This window comes from Lynx canadensis, chromosome B3, assembly GCF_007474595.2.
Source record: "Lynx canadensis isolate LIC74 chromosome B3, mLynCan4.pri.v2, whole genome shotgun sequence".
Classification (NCBI taxonomy): Eukaryota; Metazoa; Chordata; class Mammalia; order Carnivora; family Felidae; genus Lynx; species Lynx canadensis.
The window spans coordinates 82,349,079-82,369,392 of record NC_044308.2 but is presented as its reverse complement, the minus strand read 5'-3'; the positions used below and the strand labels follow the sequence as shown (position 1 = coordinate 82,369,392).

The 20,314-nt window shown below is 37.6% G+C and overlaps 1 pseudogene; it reads right to left on the bottom strand.

The window, feature by feature from the left end:
• Nucleotides 1-3,228: 3,228 nt before the first annotated feature.
• On the bottom strand, nt 3,229-3,307 carry LOC115517531 (annotated as a pseudogene).
• Nucleotides 3,308-20,314: the final 17,007 nt, after the last annotated feature.

Genomic DNA, 20,314 nt, shown 5'->3' with positions numbered 1-20,314 from the left:
AGTGACGGGTTGTTTAAAGGAGTGGCTATTGTTTTGGATTAATTTTTTTTTTCAAAATAAAAACAACCATGCTAGATGAGTTTTTGCTTGAATTTTTCATTTTCTATAGGATATTTTATACACCTAATCACACAGCAAATCAAAGGAATGGTTTTATTATGCTCCATGCTGAGTCAACCATTCTGTTTCTATTAAACTGCTAGGTTTCTTCACTTAGAAGAGTGATTCTGGAACTTTCGTGTGCATCACAATCACAATAAAAACATATTAAAATACAGATTTCCGGGCCTTACCTTTACAGAATCTTATCCAAGATTATCCAAGATGGTGGTGAGGGGAGGATGCTAATAATTTGCATTTCTAACAAATTCCTAGGTGATACTGATATAGTTGGTCCATGCACCATATTTGAGAAGCACTTACCTGCAATGTTTACCACAGAAGGTTAGGATGGGAGGCCTAGATTCAGATCCTGACAATACACACCGATTGAGTGGGAAAGCTATTTAAACTCATTCAGCTTCTATAGCCTAACATGGTATTAATTCAGCCCAGCAAAAATGGATTTTCCTGTGCGGTGGGAATTCAGACACAGTTCCTTCCTTCAGGGAGCAAGAAGTTGATTAGCAGAGGCAAATACATAAAGAAATGAATTGCAACAAAGTATCCTAAGGGCAACAATAGATTCATGTGTAGAGCACAAAAGTGGCAAGTGGGGGAGGTTAGGAGTCCAACCAAATGAAAAGTAACAAAACATGGTCAGCAGCTTGGGGTGACAATCACAGCACTCTGGGTTTGAATACAGTTCTACCTTTCACTGTTCTTGAGAAACAAGGTAAGTATATAAAGTACTTAGGACAGTTCCTGACTCATGTTAATTACTCAGTGAAAAGTAGTCATAGACATGACAACAATCTCTAAATTATCTTCTAAGATCTCTTCCTTGGAGATGGGACAGATCTTGATAATTACCCAGATAAGTTATGCAATATTGACATGCTCTATTTATGAATGTCTACAAGTCTAAAGAGTTATTTATTTTTTAATTTTTAAAAATTTTCTTTTCTTTTTTTAAATTTTTAAAAATTTTAAATGTTTATTTAAAAACAGAGACAGAGAGCGTACAGTGTGAGTGGGGGAGGGACAGAGAGTGAGAGAGAGGGATGGAGAGAGAATCCCAAACAGGCTCCATGCTCAGTGGGAACCAACCTGGGGCTCCATCCCACCACCGTGATATGACTTGAGTGGAAGTCAAAAGTCTGATGCTTAACTGACTAAGCCACCCAGGTGCCCTTTTTTATTTTAAAGTTTATTTATTTATTTTGAGAGAGCGAGAGAGAATGAAAAGGGGAGGGGCAGAAAGAGAGGGTGAGAGAGAATCCCAAGCAGGCTCCACACTGTTAGTGCAGAGCCTGATGCAGAGCTCCAACTCACGAACTGTGAGGTCATGACCAGAGTTGAAATCATGAATGGGTTGCTTAAGTGACTGAGATAACCAGGCACCCCAAAAGACATACCTCAATTGTTTATAGTGGTCATCTATAGGTGGTGGATTGGCAGCGAGTTTTCTTTTCTCCACTGTCCTTTTTTATTTTCCATCTTTGAGGCGTTTAAAACTAGATCAGAGAGAATTTCAGAGTCACCTTTAGAATGACTTACTCTCATTTTTGACTACTTCTGTTTTTTTCTTCCTTTTTAAACTCTGAGAGCACAGAAATATTTAATTATCCCATTAATTTCATTAGTTATTTTTTTATCAGTTTAAACTTTTTCAGGTACATCTCATTTCTATTACAGTGAAAAAGTCTCCAAAATGATACTAGTTATTGATAGACACGAGAGGACAGTCAACTGGGAAATACCTTTTGTTTTAAATGTTTATTTATTTATGTTGAGAGAAGGTGGGGGAGGGGCAGAGAGAGAGAGGGGAGAGAGAATCCCAAGTCACTGCAGAGCCTGACATGGGGCTCAATCTCATTAACCATGAGATCATGACCTTAGCCGAAACCAAGATTGGATGCTTAACTGACTGAGCCACCCAGGTGCCCTTTTTCACCTTAAAGTTTATTTATTTATTTTGCAAGAAACAGAGAAAGAGAGCAAGCATGAGCAGGGGTGTGCAGAGAGAGAAAATTCCAAGCAGTTATTTATTTTAAATTCCAGGACATGGGGCACCTGGGTGGCTCAGTCGGTTGGGCGGCCGACTTCAGCTCAGGTCATGATCTCACGGTTTGTGAGTTCGAGCCCCGCATCAGGCTCTGTGCTGACAGCTCAGAGCCTGGAGCCTGTTTCAGATTCTGTGTCTCCCTCTCTCTGACCCTCCCCCGTTCATGCTCTGTCTCTCTCTCTGTCTCAAAAATAAACAAAAACGTTAAAAAAAATTAAAAAAAAATAAATTCCAGGACATTATACCTGCAGTTATGAATGACTTTTTTTTATCAAAATCAAGAAAGGTAACAGATAAAAATACTGCAAGTGTTCCATGGAGTTTGGTACACTTTTTAAAAGGCTTCAAGTTCTAGTTTACACGAAGGGCAGTAAAATTCTGGCATTAACTGTGTGCAAGATGTGTAGAGGCATAAAATAAAATAGCTTAACAAAATGTAAATAAAATACTATTGGTTATTAGAATGAAGACATTGGTTCTGTTTTTTGTTTTTTGTTTTTTTTTGTTTGTTTGTTTGCCAATCTTTTGGAATGAAGGAGGGTGTGACTTGCTGTAAACTTTGACCAGAATATCCCTAGTGGAGTCATTCACAACTGTTTTTGTCTCAAGTCCCCTCTAACTCTTAAATGTTTTCGGGCCACTCAAAGAGCTTAGGATGATACATATCACATTTATCAATATTTAATGCGGTCAAAATTTAAATACATGTAGAAATGTCTTATTCATCAAGGTCATTTAAAAATGATAAAAAATGATGAACTCATTACATGTTAACATAAATAACATTTTCAATTAAAAATTAACTATTTTTCTCCAAACAAAAAAACCAGAAGAGTGATATTGTTTTATATTTTTGGTTTTCTCAAATACCTGGCTCTGTATAAGACAGCCAGACTCCCATTATCTTTTCTGCATTCAACCTGTTATAGTATGTTGTTTTGGTTTAAGTATGTGAAGAAAATTCACTTCACACAGAGATATGTGTAAATACTAAAGAATTAATAACTGGATATTATTCTTTGTTATTACACCAACACTCATTAAGTAGTAATTTCTTTACCATACACATGTGGTTATGTTGTCAGGCCCAAGAGCCTCTTCCATCCTTGTCAAGGGGAGTGCTAACCTTTCACACAACACAGTAGTGATTTCTTAAAACTTAGCTGCACTGTAGAATCTGGAATTATAATAAGAAATTTGTTATATTCTAATCATTGAAATCCATTGAACTATAGATTGTTTTTTGGTTGATGCATGACTTTGTATTATCAAGCAGTGAATATTTTTAAAACACTTTGACTGTATTCTGCAAATCTTCCAAATGTTAACACATTTCATTGCACAATATCAGAAAATCACATTTATTAAGATCACTACCCATCTGATCAGTAAAGTCTTTACATATTGGGAAGCTGTCAAGCTGACAATAGCAAATACAAGCTTCTTAAATACTAATTTTCACTTGGAATCTCAAATATTATTATTGGCAACCGAACTCTGTCAGTTGTATCTTCAAAGTCATAGATGCATTGTATTCATTTTCAAGAAAATGTCTGCCAAATACCCATATCTGAATAACCATAGTGTGTCAGTTATACTTTCAAGTATAAACAATGTTCCATGGGAAAAAAAAAAAAAACATGGCTAGCTCAGCTCATAATTCAAGAAATGGCACAAGTATTTTTTTGTTCCAATAGCACAAGTACTTTTTTTTAGAGACAGAGTTAGAAATTTGCAATAAGAGTACTTTATGTGTACTTCCCACTTCAGCAGAAAGAATATTTGGAAGATATGTGTTTAAAGGTCCAGATTGAATAAAGTTAATAATTCTTACTGCTTCATCAAGGATATTCTTAAATGATACAGGCAACTCTTTACTGTGAATATGTGGCAGGGGAGAATACAGTGACTACCAGTACAGCTTGATTCACTCTAATGCTGTTTTACTTCCCAGTGCTTTTGAATCATCAGTTCAGACATCCACAACAAAGAAAGCAAATACTGTAGTGTCTTGGTATTATTGTAAAATAGTGATACCCTGATAAACTCCTCAGCCTACACTTTGAGAACAACCATCTGAATAGTAAGCAAGTCTCAAGTTATTACAACCAATAAACAAGAGAAGTTTAAAGTCTTCATTTCCTGTACACTTTGTAATTATGTACTGCTTTGCTATCAAATCATGAATGGGTTATTATGAACATATTAGGATTTTGATTTTGAACAGAACTCAGAAATAGGTGCTTTGTTGTCTTATATGGTCACTCAGGAAGTGGGCATAGTTTGGAGCAAAGCAATTCAAATACTTAACATTGAAGCTCTGGGAACAGGAAATTAGTTTTCCCTTCATTCTCCACAAAAAAAGGATGAGAATACAAAAATTAGAACGCTGCTCCAGAAGGATGGAATGATGAAACACATAAGGAGCTAGATTAAGTTCCAGAGCAGAAAGAAGTTTTCCATTATACAGAAACTAAGGAGGACCACCTCTGGAGGTGCTGAGCATCCCTTACTTGGAGGTATTTTAGCAGAACAAGATGACTACCTTCTAGGAATTCCAATGAAGAAATGTTTCACTAGGGGTCGGTTAGGGTCAATGTCCCTTAAGTTCATAACGTTTACACACATAATCTTTAATTTATATTATCTCTATACCATAAGCCAAACATCATAACATTGTTTTCAAAGTGTTGTACAATCTTTCTAATATGATTTACATAGGCAATCACAAATATTTTATTTATTACCATTATTCTTTATCATTATTCAAAGTCTTGTTCAAAATGGAAAAACTAAATTATTGTAAAAAGCAGCTGCATTTTCTCAAAACCCGCAACCCAAGAAAAAAAAGGAAAAAATCTGTAATTTAAGTATTTACAGTAATTAATTTTAAGTACCCTGGACAGCTGCTCAAGATACAGACCAAGTAGGAAGAGGTAACTGAACCTTTTGAAATTAAAGAACACTACTTGTTCTTAGTGATTCATAATCAAAGACTTATCTCAAAGAGATGATGAATTACCAAAGAATTAATCATTTAATATATCATTTAAAATAATCTTGTTCAAGAGTTGTATCTCAACTATCAGATACATATTGATTAAAGTTCCAAAAGACGCAGCTTCTTGGCTAACTTATTTACAGAGACAACTCTCCAGTGGTTATATCTCAGGGGAGCCAAGAAAGAATGTCATCAGAGAAACGGTATCTGTGTAAGTCTACCCAAAGCAAAGACACTTAAAACTCTGCTTTAATTTTACTTATTTTGACTGAGAGAAATGATCCCTGCTAAAAAAGTGATTTGTGTGGTCAAAGCCAAAGAAAACTACAAACTTGAGATTCATTAAGAATTATATGAGGGAAAACATCTAAACAACTTTTCCACTTCAAAATTTTGCCAATTTTATTTAGTTTTATTTTGGAGAATGATACCAAGTATTTTCACTCTGCAAGTGCCTTGTTGTCAAAGATCTTGCTTATTATGATTTCCTCATCTTTCACTTTTTCTAAAAAAAAATTGAACATTACAGAAATAAAATATATTGTATATGAAATCACTTCAGCTGTGTATAACAAAAACCCAAAATAATAATTGCTTACATCAGATAGAAGTATTTCTTATGTAAACATTTGGAAGGTAGTACAAAACAGATGTACCTGGATTATCACGCAGGGGCCTGGACTTCTACCTTGTTTCTCCATCATACCAACCGTTGAACTAATCCACATAGTCCCAGATGATCAGCTACCATATTCACCTTGTAGGCAGCAGGATAGAAGTACCAGGAGTAAGGAAGAGAAGGGCACGGATCTTCCTCTTAAGAACATGCTTTAGAAGTGACACATACCACCCTTACATCTCAGTTAGCAAAATTTAGTCACATGGTCACGAATGGCTGCAAGATAAGCTGGGAAATGAAGTCTCTGTTATAAAGTCATGTGGCCAGATACAAATCAAGAGTTCCATTATTGTAGAAGAAGGAGCCAGTCCAACCCAGAAATCCACTTGAAATTAGGAGAGAAATAAATCCAGATAAGTGACTCTTCATTGAAGTTTACAAAGTGTAGTTTCAAACAGTATTTATTTGAAATCTAATAACCACATTCTGAGGTATTCACCAATGAAACTGAAATGCATTCTGATTGCAACTTAAGCCAAAGAGAAAGGGATATAGGAATAAAGTGTGATTACATTTTTTTCTTTTTTTAAAGGGAAGAAGTTGACAAACTTTTAAGTTTCAGTGTAATAAGAAATGTTATATTGTGCTGTGTAATTTTCATTTGATTTATGACTAAATAAAACCCAGACAAATGTGCAAATATTATTTATTCAATAATAATGTGGTCAACTATTGTTCCAAGGACACTAGGAAGACTCACGCACACCTTTCATTGAGGAAACGGCTGCAGGCATTCAACAGTTTGAGATTGAGAGAACTTGCTTTTGGTAATCTCAGATGTCCTTAACATCTGTTTCTGCACAAAGGCAAGATACAGCTATTGAATAACTTGCTGATTCCAGCCATTCCCTACTAAAGACTCTCTAACTTTCAACTCAAGCTTATTTTGAACTTTTATCTAAATTCCAAGTTTCTTTTTAACTGTTACCATTTGAAAGTTACAGGCAAACTCAGATATTTTAATAGCTTAGAATAGTCCAGATTCTAAAGTATATGTTAAGAGTCAGGAGAAGAAAAACTTGAGTCAGAGCACCCGGACTTTAACATGGCCAAGGACTTGAGGCAAATTTCTTAACTTCTCAGGGAAGAGTTGCTTTCATTCATTTCCTTTCATTGATGCATAAATTTATTTCAACACTCTTTGAGCATCTACCTACTATATGCCAAGTATTCTTCTGAGCAGTGGGTCTACAGAAGGATATAAAACAACGCTGTTGCTAATGGAGCTTTCACTGTAGGAAGAGGAGATAGCAATAAACAAATATCTGTAACAGTAAGAAAAGACAACTTCATAGGGTTGTTATAAGGATGAATTAAGGCAAGCAATGAAGTTTAGCCTAGTTCCTGACATGTACACATACTCCTATCTATTATCTATTGTTGATATTACATGGATTTGGGAACAGTATGAATCAAAAAATTCAATTTTGCAATAATCATCTAAAATAACATGCCTGGTCTGCATTGAAGACCTATTATCTAAAAAAATTTTTTTTGAAATTTTTGAAGGACCAAGAGACAGCGCAAGCAGGGGAGGGGCAGAGAGAGAGGGAGACACAGAATCTAAAGCAGGCTCCAGGCTCTGATCTGTTAACACAGAGCCCAATGTGGGGCTTGAACTCACAAGCCGTGAGATCATGACCTGAGCCAAAGTCAGGGGCTTAACCAACTGAGCCACCCAGGTGTCCCCCTATTATCTAATTTCTACTTGATTAAAAAAAATTTCTGCAATATCTAATAAAAAATAATCCCACATTAAAATGATTTATACCCTTTTTTTCTTATTTCTCTGATTTTTCAGAGTAAAAATAATAAATAATAATAAATATATATAATATATAACATAATATATATTATATGCCATTATATATAATAAATAATAAATACATATATTTTTAAAATACTGAATAAAACTAATGGTGTTAAAATGGGCAAAGAAATGAAGATGGAAAATTAATATTTCTTGATTATCTGCTGCTAGTCAGGCACTATGTTTGGCATTTGATACACTTTCTTTTAAGCCTTCTAACAATCCTATAAAGTACCTATTTTTAGCCCCATGTTCCAGATGGGAAAACTTTCTAAATTTCAACAAATTCACGTAAATATTTGACACAACTAAAGAAAAAGACAACTAAAATCATTTATGTTTTTTTAGTTTCCAGTTATCGTTTTACAAATAATTGGCCACAAGTACTTTTCCTGTAAGAAACAAAGGAATGTAGTGCCACCAATGAGACTGAGAAGATAAATGACAGGTTTTATATCTTAAGTAATTGTCCTAAAATAAATCAGGGTTTTTATTTTCTTTTCCTGTTAAGTTCAATTAGTTATAATACAAAACAGTTATAACACTTTCATTCAATTAGGAAAGCTCACAGAGATTTTAGGAGTTTTTTCCTATTAAGGAATATAATAATGGTATAGATCAACAGTTCTCTAGGAGTGTTCCCAATCTTTATTATCATCATAGAAACTTGTTAGAAATGCAAATTCTCAAGCCCCACCTATTGAATGCAGTCCTCTGATAGGGGGCCTGGCAAACTGTGTTTTAACATCCTCCAGATTATTTCAATGTGCCCTAAAGTCTGAAGATTACTACTAGTGACCAACAAACAGTGTTAAGGACAATTATAATACTACTTTTTTCTGAGGCAAGAATCTCTCTTCTTTGCCTAAAAAATGTATGTCCTTAGTTTCCTCCCATGCAAAGAGAAAGCGGAAGCCAAGACGTTCTTTTATAAACTCCCAATTTCAAAACAGTTCCAAATATCACCCATTTGGAAGCTGCGCTGGTCGTAAAACTGTAGCAAATGTTTCAAAGGGAACTAAAGACTGATTCCCTTCCTAAATTCTTCTGCTTCCAAAAGAGTGGAGAATATTTTGCAAAGACTTAAGATCCTGAAAGCACCGAAGAGAAAACCAACAGAATGGGAGAATACAGAGCCCTCACAAATGTGCTTTAGAGACTTACTTTCCTACCTGGAGGGCCAGAAGGAGCAGTTCCTGTTCAATATGTAGGAGGCCAGAGAGCCGGATTGGTTTGTTAAAGCTGTCACTGAGATTAGAGCTTCCCGAAGCTCCTGTCCTAACATCAAGTCAATTTCTTGCAAAACTCTTTCTCATTTTAAATGGGAAAAAGATTAGACTGTTGAGTGCTTGGGGAAAAATATAAAACTGGCTGGTGGGCAAGCTTTCTTTCTTAAAAGAAAAATTCTCTCAGCCTTCTGAACTCAAAGATAGCTTAATAAAAGTTACAGAAAAGTCTAAAATGAGTGGGTAAAAATGAGAGGGTAAGGAAAGGAAACCAGATCCCTCTTAAAATCAGTGTTCCTTCTCAGTATCCATGCAAGAAAACACCTTCGAAGCTCTTGCAGAAATACTGTTGACACAGAGGGAAAAACTAAAAAAAAAAAAAAAATCATTCAAAATAATATTTGGAGACTTTAACTTCAGAATAAGTTGGGAAACATGACATAAAGGATCCAAAATAACGTTTCACATTCAAAGTGGCCATAGTTCCCACACGCACACTTGCCCTTCTGTGGTAGGGATGCCCTTCCCTCTATTTCATCAGCAACTCCTTGGGCAGAGACCTGTTGCAAACTGTAAGAGAAAGGAAGCAAAGGAGACTAAATTGTATTTTCATACAAACAGAAAAAGTAGTAAAGAAAGGATTTCTGAAGCTGAAATTATCACCCCAGTCTGTTTGCCACAGAGCTTTGACTTGCACTACAGTTTTGAAAAATGAGGCTAAAGTGAACATCATTGAAGCAAAGGCTCTAGTGTTAGTTTCACCAGGCACTGGCCAACAAGTTCTGTGAACTAAACTGGAGGAGAATTGACTGATCTTGAAGCAGGTAGGCAATGTAGAATTTAGCCCAAATCAGAATTTTACCAGATTATTTCGTCAGTTATTACTCACTGAGATTTAAATGCTAAGGTGAAGATAGGAGTCCAAGAGGCTCTAAGGTGTGTGGGAAGGGGATGGTAATAATGCCCATGAAAAATAAAGAGACAGGAAACAGGATCTGGCAAGGAAAGTTGGGATATAAATCTGGATAAAGCCAAGATGTAGACCAGGATATAAATCTGAGATGTGTGAAAGGAAAGTGGAGGGGGAGGGGAGAATTGGTCAGGGAGAGTCTTACACTGTGAAACATGGAGAGTTAGACCATGTGTCAGAAGAATCCCACACTGGGAAAAAGTGGTCAGGTTCTGGTACCCCCATATTGCTCAGTCATTGAGGACCACCAGGGAAGAGGATAGCCTTGGTTCAAAAGTTGTGACATATTCCCAAAGCACTGTCACTGGAGGCTGCCAACTGTCTGAATTCCTTGAAGTTGGGTGGAAAGATTTTTCCTGAAGGAAGATCCAAGCAATACACTTCTATGGTGGTCACAGGTCACCCTCATGCCATATGGATCCACTTCTCCATGTATTTAGCAGTCCTTCAGGATTCCTGTGTGTCTCTCTTCCTACGACAAAACTGTAATCCTTTTTGCAACTGCTATTTGTCATTGCCTTTCTGTACTCTTCATTCTAAGTTCTCCTTGCCCTCAGTCATCACTTCTATGGTCTTGATGGTTTTTCAGAAGTGTCTATTTATCTGCTGCAGATAGCTTGGACTTTAGAACCTCAGGGTCCTGCAGTGAGATTCTCTGGCTGGGGTTTGCCATCAACCCCACTGCATCTTTTCCACTACTGACATCTTTGAAATATAGAGTCCTGCTCTAGAGCCCTGCCCCCTGGCATTTGGGCTGAAGTAGTGTTCCCAAGTACGAAATGTATTTCTTCCAGAACCCAAAGAAACACCATTATACAATTATGCTTCTTTCTTTGTTGTAGTCGCTGGTATTTCTTTTCCTACTTAGCAAGGAATGTCCTAGCATGTCTCTGGCTGCTGAGTCCTGAAAATTTTACTGATATTATGGGCCTCTGAATCTTCTCGTGGTTATTTCTTGTACTCTGGAGTACATATGCCTTACCAAGACTTTCAGGATGTTAGCCACCTCTTACTCAACCTGCCTGATCTGCATAATATAATCAATGCAATGGATAAAGTGATATTCTCAAAGATATTGGGTGGTCTAGATCTCTTAGAACTATAACATAGTTCCCATAGCCCTGTGGCAAAACTGTCAATATATATTGTTGACCATACCATGTGGACCAAGGTGAACTATTTCTGTTCATCTTTCTTGATTAGGATAGAAAGTAATAAACATTTGCCAAATCAAAAGCTGTATATCATGTCTTGAGGTTCTCACTAAAGTGAAATCCTGTCTTCCAAGATGGCACTCCTACGTCAATTAAGTCCCCAATATCCAGTCTTATTTTCTGGCTCCCTTTGTCCAGCACCCTCAAAATCTAATACCAGGGGTCCTTCCCCAGCTTCTGCTGGAATATGCTTACTAGTTTTTGTAGCATATTTAGGATATGATTGCTTTATCTATTGCCAGGTTCAGCACATCTCTAGCTGGATTATGCTGAGAGTTGATCATAGTTACCAGCATGAAAGTCGGAAGTTCTGGAGGCAGATCTTAAGGGGATCTTGCTAGGAAGAAGACTGCGGTGTCTTCCCATATGGAGAGACTTCTAGCTCTTGGTAGGGATGGGCAGACCCCTCTGCAAACTCTGAATGTTCAGAGGGTTGGGGAACCAAAATCTTTAGGGGTATCTACTCTAATGCCCCCACACCATATGTCAAGCTTGCCAATTTTCCCAAAAAGTGCCTTGATCATGAGATTTGCCTCTGCTGAGCATTTAATCATCTGAAGCTCAGTGATTCTAACTCTAGAGTTTCTTTTTTTACTTTTCCTGCTTTCCTTCCACAGAAGGTAAAGGCTACTTTTGAAGCGCCAAAGAGGTCCCCTGGACTTCTCCTTTACTTTTCAATTTGGTAATTACCCTCAGCTTGTCATTATTTTTCTCTAGAGTTTCAATTCAGCCTTATAACAGCAAGCCAAATGTATTGTCCTTATATACGTTTTTCCCCACCCATCTCATACTCGACATTTTCAAAGTCCTGAATCACTGTTGCAGTCAGGATGTTCCCCTCCACTGCAACATTGTCCCAGGTCACCCCTCTGTGAAGGCTCAGTAATGGAGTCACCACCTGTGCCAAGGACTATGTGTACCCTGCCTACCATCCAAGTACTTGCCAGGTAAATGCTGAATAATCTAGGCCCAAACCCCATCTTATTATCCGTTTGGTCCTCCAGGAGGCAGATGCTGAGACAAAGTTAAGAATGAACAAGATTTATTGGGAGAGCTAACACTTTTGAAAGGTAAAAGGGAAGAAAGCATTATTTGACAGGGAAAGCTTTCAGATGAGACAATTGCCAAGTTGCAGGGGGACACCTGAGAATTTTGTCCATTCAGCATCCATGTCCCCTGTTCGGAAAACTGTACCTCAGTTTTCCTTTGAGGAATCACCACTCTCTGTTCACGTGGAAATGCCCTACACCCCCGTCTTCACTCAGCCCTAACACCACCAAGACCTGGCCAGTCAGGACTGTTGTTAGAATTAAGTTTTTGTTCCCCACCAGTGTCGCTGACTGGAAAGACGAGGTAACCTGGACTTACCAGGGAATGCCACCTGAAGAGAGCCTGCCTATGAATGAAGCCAAGACAGAGGAAAGCAGAGCTGAGAAAAAGAATGTGAGAAACTGGATTCTGATGATATATCTGGAACCCTTGGATCCCTCCAGACTTCGAGACTCCTGGACTTTTGGGTTTCAGGAGCCAGTCAAGTGTCTTTTTGGCTTTGGGCTGTTTGAGATAGATTCAGTCCCTTTCAACTAGAAGAGTCTTACTACAGAAATGTTAGAGAAAGGACTGGACAGTGGTATAAGCCATAATACTCCTTAATATGGGCTTAAAAAGAGTACTTAATGTTAGACTTAGAACAGAACTCACAGAGCATCCAGTTGCAACCCAGCGCCTTTAAAAGAGAAGCAGTACAGGGGCATCTGAGCGGCTCAGTTGGTTAGGTGTCTGACTCTGGCTTAGGTCATGATCTCACGCTTTGTGAATTCTAGCTCCTCGTCAGGCTCTGCACTGCCAGCTCTGAGCCTGCTTCAAATTCTCCATCTCTGTCTCTGTCTCTGTCTCTGTCTCTCTCTCTGCTAGTGTTCGCTCAAAAATAAAATAAACAAACAAAAAAAAAGGGAAGCAGCAGCACAAGTTGACAAGTTGAGTGACTTATCTAAGGTCACAGAGCCACTTGGTGGCAAATCACATTTTGATTCTGAGTCTTCAGTTTCTAGGCCACAGTAATTTTCACTGTAACACTCCATCCCTAGAGAGACAGGAGATTACACGATGTAATTCATAGAACTCGCAGAAACAGGAAAAAAATTAATTTATAAACAATAGCAGTCAGCTAATGCTAATTTAGTATTTAATGCCGGTAATCCTGGATAATGTGGCTATTGAAGAGTAGTTACTAACGTGGGCTTCATACTGTAATTTAGCATTACTTAAGTGAGAACAAAATCAAAATATGCACTTTTGAACAAAGTGTGGAGCAGGTTTAATCCTTACTAATTTTTCTTTTTGTGACTTGCCTCAAAATGTTCCTTTTCTTTGTTCAGCACATTTCTATTCTTTAGGTCTTCTGTGTAAAATCTGGAATGTTGTAAGATGAAAACCATTTTGGAAAATTAACAGGAACTTTTTCTAGTGCAGTGTTATTTACTTAATTATTATAAGGAACGTCAAAGAGACTTTGCTGGTTTGAGAGTCCCTGTCCCTTGTTGTTATAATGTATTCTTATGGCAGTATTTTTTAGAAATCAGCAAGCTTAGGTTTTAAAGGTTAAATTAAAAGCTAAATTTTTGAATGATGAGTGTGTCCACATAAAATACCTTAAGGAAAAGGTGAAACATTTATACATTTATGAGTAATTGATTCTTTTATAATTTTTTATTTTCTAGAAAAGGGCTCATAAACCAGCTGAGGGTTTCTATTTCAGAGAAGATTTATTTGTAGGTTTTCATTTGTTTCACCCAGGCATTATATTATTTTAATTTTAAAACGTATTTGGATTTTTTCATAAGCTGGATTTTAAAAATATTTTCCAGGTTTTTCTAAAAGCAACATTATGATCAATCACATGCTGACTGTTATATAATTAGCCTAGTACATCAGGTTTACGCACTGCAAAATGGAAACGGAGAGAAACAGACCAAGACTGAGCAAGGCAACAAAAAAGGTATACCCTATGATACACACCCCACTTGGTAACTCTCTGGCCTTCTATTTTTTAAAGATAAATTTGATACCAGGAAATTCATCTACAATATTCGACTTAAAGCCTCAAGTAGTCCCACACAGATCTTTAGATTCAAGAGGCCGTAATTGCAATTAGATGCACTTAAATTGTATGTAAATTGCCATCACTGCAAACATCTAGTTAAAAAAATATGGATTGATAAGAAAAGGAAAGAAATAAAACTTGAGTATATCAATAAGGAAGGAGAGAAGTTGTATCTTGGTATTTTGCTATTAAGGAAAGCTTGATTTGTTTGCCTCCTCAGATTCAATAAATCCATTTATACATCCAAGGAATACACATGGAGCATCTATGTTCATTTAGCACAGGAGTTATGGAGATGGATGGATCCAATCCTGATGCCTGAGGAGCTTCAAGCAGCAGGGAAGATAGACACACGAACAAATGACTAGAGTGCCACGTGAGAAAGGTTGCAGTACAACTTTGTGATGATGGACGGGGAAGTGGAGCTGAAAAGTGAAGTGGACCTAGACAAACAGAAGGGAGGATGGGGAAGCCGTCATGAATGAGGAAATCAGTAGGAACTTAACAGGTGTAGAAGAACAACACAGCGGTTTCAAGCAGATGAATGAGAGTATGTATGTCTTCTGCAGGGGGTGGAATGTGGTTAGAGAGTAGGCAGGGTCTGTGGTGGGACACGGAGGTGAAGCAGCAAAGCAAAATGCACAACGGGAAATAAATTCAGGTGCGCAAGATGGGCAGGTGTCAGATATTAAAGACCTTGAGTCCCAAGCTATGGCATCTGAATTTCATCTCACTGTCCATGGAAAGTTATGAAAGATGTTTTATTTTATCAAGATTATGGCATGATCTTATCATAATATAGAAAGATAAAGTCTACCAGATTTCACAGGATGGATTAGTGGAGAAAGACACTGGAGCCATGGACCCTCTTAGAAAACTATTTCAGTAGAAAGTGGTGTGGTGATAAATGCTTGACTTGGGGTAATGTCGTGGAGTAGAGGAGACAGGAATGTAGCTTAGACAAAGGATAAAGGTCAGTGATACTAACTAAGGTAGGAGACATGTTGCAGTGGAGAGGAAAGCCATGTTGGGATTAGAACATGTTAAGCTGAGGTGCCTGCAGGTACTGAGGTAGAACTACCCAGCTACCTTGGAATATGAGTCAAAAACTGAGGATAGCTTCCTGCTGCTGAGCCTCGCTGAACACGGGCACTCATGGCACAGAGGGAAGACAGGCCATTGAAGATCAATCAAGTCTTTCGCAGCTATAAACACAGAAAGTTGCTGTTTTTATCTTAATTGTCTCCTGGATGGCTATCAACACACAAGAAAACATGTTTGAGCTCATACAGCTTTCATTAAAGAATAGATGTTCAGAGAAAGCAGGTGACTTGACTCAGCCAAACAGCTGGTAGGTGGTAGAATCCAGAATGAAGTCCAGACCTCTAGGCCATTGTATTTCATCCGACAAAACCAAAAGAAATGCGATGTCTGAAGTAATTAACACATCCAATTCTCTGGGCCTTAACTTCTTCATCTGGGAGAAACTTTTAAATGGCATGGCCTCCAAAATCCCTTTTGACTCAAAAATATCATTATCATGTGCCACATTAAAGAGTAAAACCTAACTCTGGTTTACCACATCCAAGCTGAGTGAATTTGAGTAAATCACAAATCCACTGGAGCCCAGTTTTGTCATTAGTACAAATTGCTAGGAGGATGTGATCAATGTGGCAGTGTGCTTTTCTATTTATCACAGTGGTCTTTAGGAAAATGCACATTAAAACAGTATGATGCCACTACAAATTTTCTAGAATGCCTCAAATGGAAAGCACAGAAAAGACCATGTACCGGAAGCTATGTGGAGTCACTCTCAGTCACTGCCTGTGGGACTGTAGATCAGTACAACCATGTTAGAAAACCAGCACTGTCTAATATCCAAACAGCATGCATACCTTGTGACCCAGCATCTTCTCCTTAAAGTACCCAACAGAAACACGTAAATCTATTAACCAGAGGTCCTACACAAGAATGTTCATGTAACACTATTTGCATGAACCTGTGGGGTTATAGAAAAAATACATGTTGGGAGATCTCTGCCCCTCACTCCTGGAATAATGCTCTGAAAAACCTTGTAATTTCCTAAATGATAAGAGTGCTAGGAGCATGTCTTGTAATCCTTGGTCCATGTCCCCAAACTGTGATATAGGCTCCTAAAACCTTTATAAATTCCTAAGTGATAGGAGCACAGGGAGTATCTATTATTCTTTTTTTTTTGAGTTTTTTTTTTTTTTTTTTTTGAGAGAGATACACAAACAGCACTAGTAGGGGAAGGGCAGAGAGAGAGATAAAGAGAGGGAGAGAGAGAGAGAATCCCCAAGAAGGCTCTGCACTGTCAGCAAAGATCCTGATGTGGGGCTCAAATCCACGAAGCAGCAACATCATGACCTGGGCCAAAATTCAGAGCTGGACACTTCACCAACTGAGCCACCCAGCTGCCCTGAGTATCTATTGTTCTAGTGAAGCAACTCTGGGTGGGCACCTGGCTTCTGAATGGGAGCTGATCACCACAAACAACTAGGCCTTGATTAGAAGCTTGAACTTTTCAGCTCTGCCTCTGCTGAACTTCTTTAGAAAGCTGGCTGAAAACAGAGGTAAATGACTGATTAGGCCTACATAGTAAAGCCTCCGTAAAATCCCCAAAGTACAGGGTTTGGAGAGCTTCCAGGTTGGTGAACACATCCACATACCAGAAGGGTGATGCACCCAGAAGTTCCTCTGCTTGGGACCCTCCCAGAGCTGACCCTATGTATCTCTGTATCTGGCTGTTCATCTGTATCCTTTGTCACATTCTTTAATATACTGGTAAATGTAAGTGTTCCCCTGAGTTCCACGACTGTCCTAGCAAATAATCAAATCCACAGGGGAGGCAGTCATGGCAACCTCCAAAATGTGGAGCCACTTTGGACACAACCTGGGGACCTACTATCTGTGATTGGCATCTAAAGTGTGGGGGAGGGGCAGCCTCATGAGACAGCCCTTAACCTGTGGTATCTGATGCTACCTCCAAGTAGATAGTGTCAGAACTGAGTTAAATTGTAGGGCATCCAGCTGGTGTCACCAAAGTGCTTGGTGCAGGGAAAAATCCCACATGTGTGGGGACCAGAAGTGAAGTGTCCTCTGTGAAAGTAAGAGAGAAAGACACAGGGGGAGAACTCTAGGTTTTTGACAAAACAGAACTACAAACTGGAAATTTCCCCCAAATTCATCAACAAGAGAATGGATAAATAAATCAAAGCATATTCAAGATAAAATGACAAAGAAAGAACAGTTGTATACAACATGACTAAATCTCACCAACAAAGGTAGAGCAAAAGAAGTCAGACACAAAATAGTACACACAGAATGTTTCAAATTATAGCAAGTTCCAAAACAGGCAAAATTATTCCCTGTTGTTGGAAGATAGGAAGGGGATACCCCTTGAGGTGGAAGAATGAGTAGCTTTAGGAATGCTTAGAATATTCTGCATTGTGATCTGGGTGCTGATTATGTAAGTATCGTTTGTAAAATTCACGGAGTTCTACACCTACAATTTTTGCATGTATGTTACATTTCAATAAAAGTTTAAAAACTCGTCCTCGTATCTAACAATTATTAGCATCTCTCTATATAAATATTTACTTCTAGATAGACCTATGCTGATTTTACTGTAAACAATGCCTTCTAATTATTGTAATCTGGTACAAGTATGTCCTATTGATTGGATTACCATGCTAAAAATAACACACAGTTTCGTTAATTAAAATACTGAGACAGGAAAACCAATACTTAAAATTAGGTAATATTTAAATGTAACACCGTCAGAGCTTTAAAGCCATGGAAACTGGGGCAAAAAGGCTGAAAAAACTATGAGTTTCAAATAATGAATATTTGTGATGGTGTAAGAAAAATCCAGGCACTTTTTTTTTTAATTGAAACTTTCAGAGAAATTTTGCATATTTTCTTTCAACTGTCTGTGTAAAATAAGAAAATGAAGATTGGAACAATTATTTGTCCGACTTGAAACAATGCTCAAAATTTGTTAAGCAAATTATAATTTGTGGATCAAATATAACAGTACCTAAATCTTCTCATTCTCTAGCCCGTTTTCTTTGTCCAAATTAAAATAAAAAGGATTTTACTTTGAAATCCCATATGATTTATTTCTTTATACTAGTTTATATTTACAAACCATCTCTAGTTGAGGGGAACCCTCCTCAACAGCTTTAAGTTTCTTGCAGGAGACAAACCATTTAACTATAATGGGTGAAAACAAAACAAAACAAAACAAAACAAAACAAGAGACAATGCTGACAGGAAGGAGCCGCACAGTAGCCCACAGAGGGGGAAACCAACAAAAGAGAAGAAACGCAAATACTTACTCATTTGTCTAAAAGGTATTTTAATACAGTCACTTTCTCTTAGCCATGGGTTTTCATCTTGAATGTGTATCACGCACGTGTTGAAAGAAAATTCTGTTATTTAGCTGTCCTCACGTTCAGTGGCCAGAGGGGGCTGGTCACGGTTTGTGGGGAGGGGGACATTTTTAGCAACTTGGATTTATGGGGACCTAGACATGGCTTCATATTTAAACTGGAAGAAACCCTTTGGCTACGGTTTCTGACTGGGCTCTAATTTCTGAAATGACGAGAACATTCCAGTGCCCACTCCTGCTACCTCCCCTAAGACTAGCCCTTTCCCTTCCCCTTCCTTCCTCTTCACCCCACAGGCAGCAGCCTTAAGGAGTATTTTCCTCTCCAGCCTTTATTTCACAACCAGCCCCACTGAAACAGGATTCTCAAAATAAATAACACGCGTCACCAGCCCCCTACCATTGTCTGACAGAAAAACGCCAATTAAAAGAAGAAACAAGGTTAATGTAAAAATTACAGCTTTTGGAAAAACGACCACTAATTTTCAGTTTTAGAAGAAACTGGGGAATACAAGCCTGGGTGAATTGGAAATTGCAGTGTTAAAGAAGAAAATGAACACCAGTTTAAAGTTGCAAGTCAAAAATTCACCAGTACCAAAAAGTAAAAGCCAAAAAAAAAAAAAAAAGGTTAAAAAAGAAGGTGACAGATATGCTGATTAAAAATGATCTTAAAAATGAGTTTCTTTCGAACATTAAATGGAAAAATCCAGAGTTTGGATTGCCAACTGTTTACAAAGAAAAGATTATTCAGAAGAACTACGTGACTCAAACAATAACATCTTTCAGATTCTGCTGGGAAGATTGGTAGATAATATGAAATTTAAACTAACATTTGGACTTTGTCCATTTTGTGCTCAGTGAAGACATTTTTGGCATGCTATTTAAAATATTTTCATATCAGTTTATCATTTCAAAATACAGTGAAAACACACACATCTGCAGTTGCACTCTGTGGTATAAAGGAAAAAAATGGAAAAGGCTAAGGCCATTTTACCTTATATAGAAACAAATAACAATTCCCTGCATCCACTTTGCACTTATTTTCACCCTTTAATGTACATAAGATACAATTTTTAGACATTCTTGGTAAGAGCAAAATCATCAAGAAGACTTGAGCAACTTGTTTAACCCCTGCTATGCTTTCATTCTCCAGGCTAAGGCACAGGAACAATAAGACAACCTATTTCCCGGGTTACTGTGAGCATCTCAACACGGCTAAATACCAAAAACTACTCAGGATGGTGTGTGGATGTAGTCCCAAAAATCAAGAGAAAAAACCAGAATATAAAAGTGAAACAATATTTGCTGTTTATTAAATTACCAGCCATTGAAACATTGGGAACTGCTAGGAAAAAAAAAATACAAAGAGTATGTGACAAAGACCATATGTGTCCTGCAAATCCTGAAGTATTTACTATCTGGCCCTTTAAAAAATATTCATCAATCCTTGCTCAAATAGATCATCCTAACCACGAAAGATAACGTTCATTAAGCGTGAGTAATACGTATGGAATGCCAGAAATATTCAGATTTTTCTCTGGGGTTACATAGCATTTACCAAAGTTAAAAATTGATTATATAACCAAGTTATAATTTCTTGTATAAATTCAAACGGCACCAAAATATTTATCAAAGAAATGTATTCTGAAGTATGCCTGATGCCAGCAAATTGTTGAATCAGGGTTTTGTTTTGTTTTTGTTATCTTTTTTAAGCCTAGCCTATGAACATGATC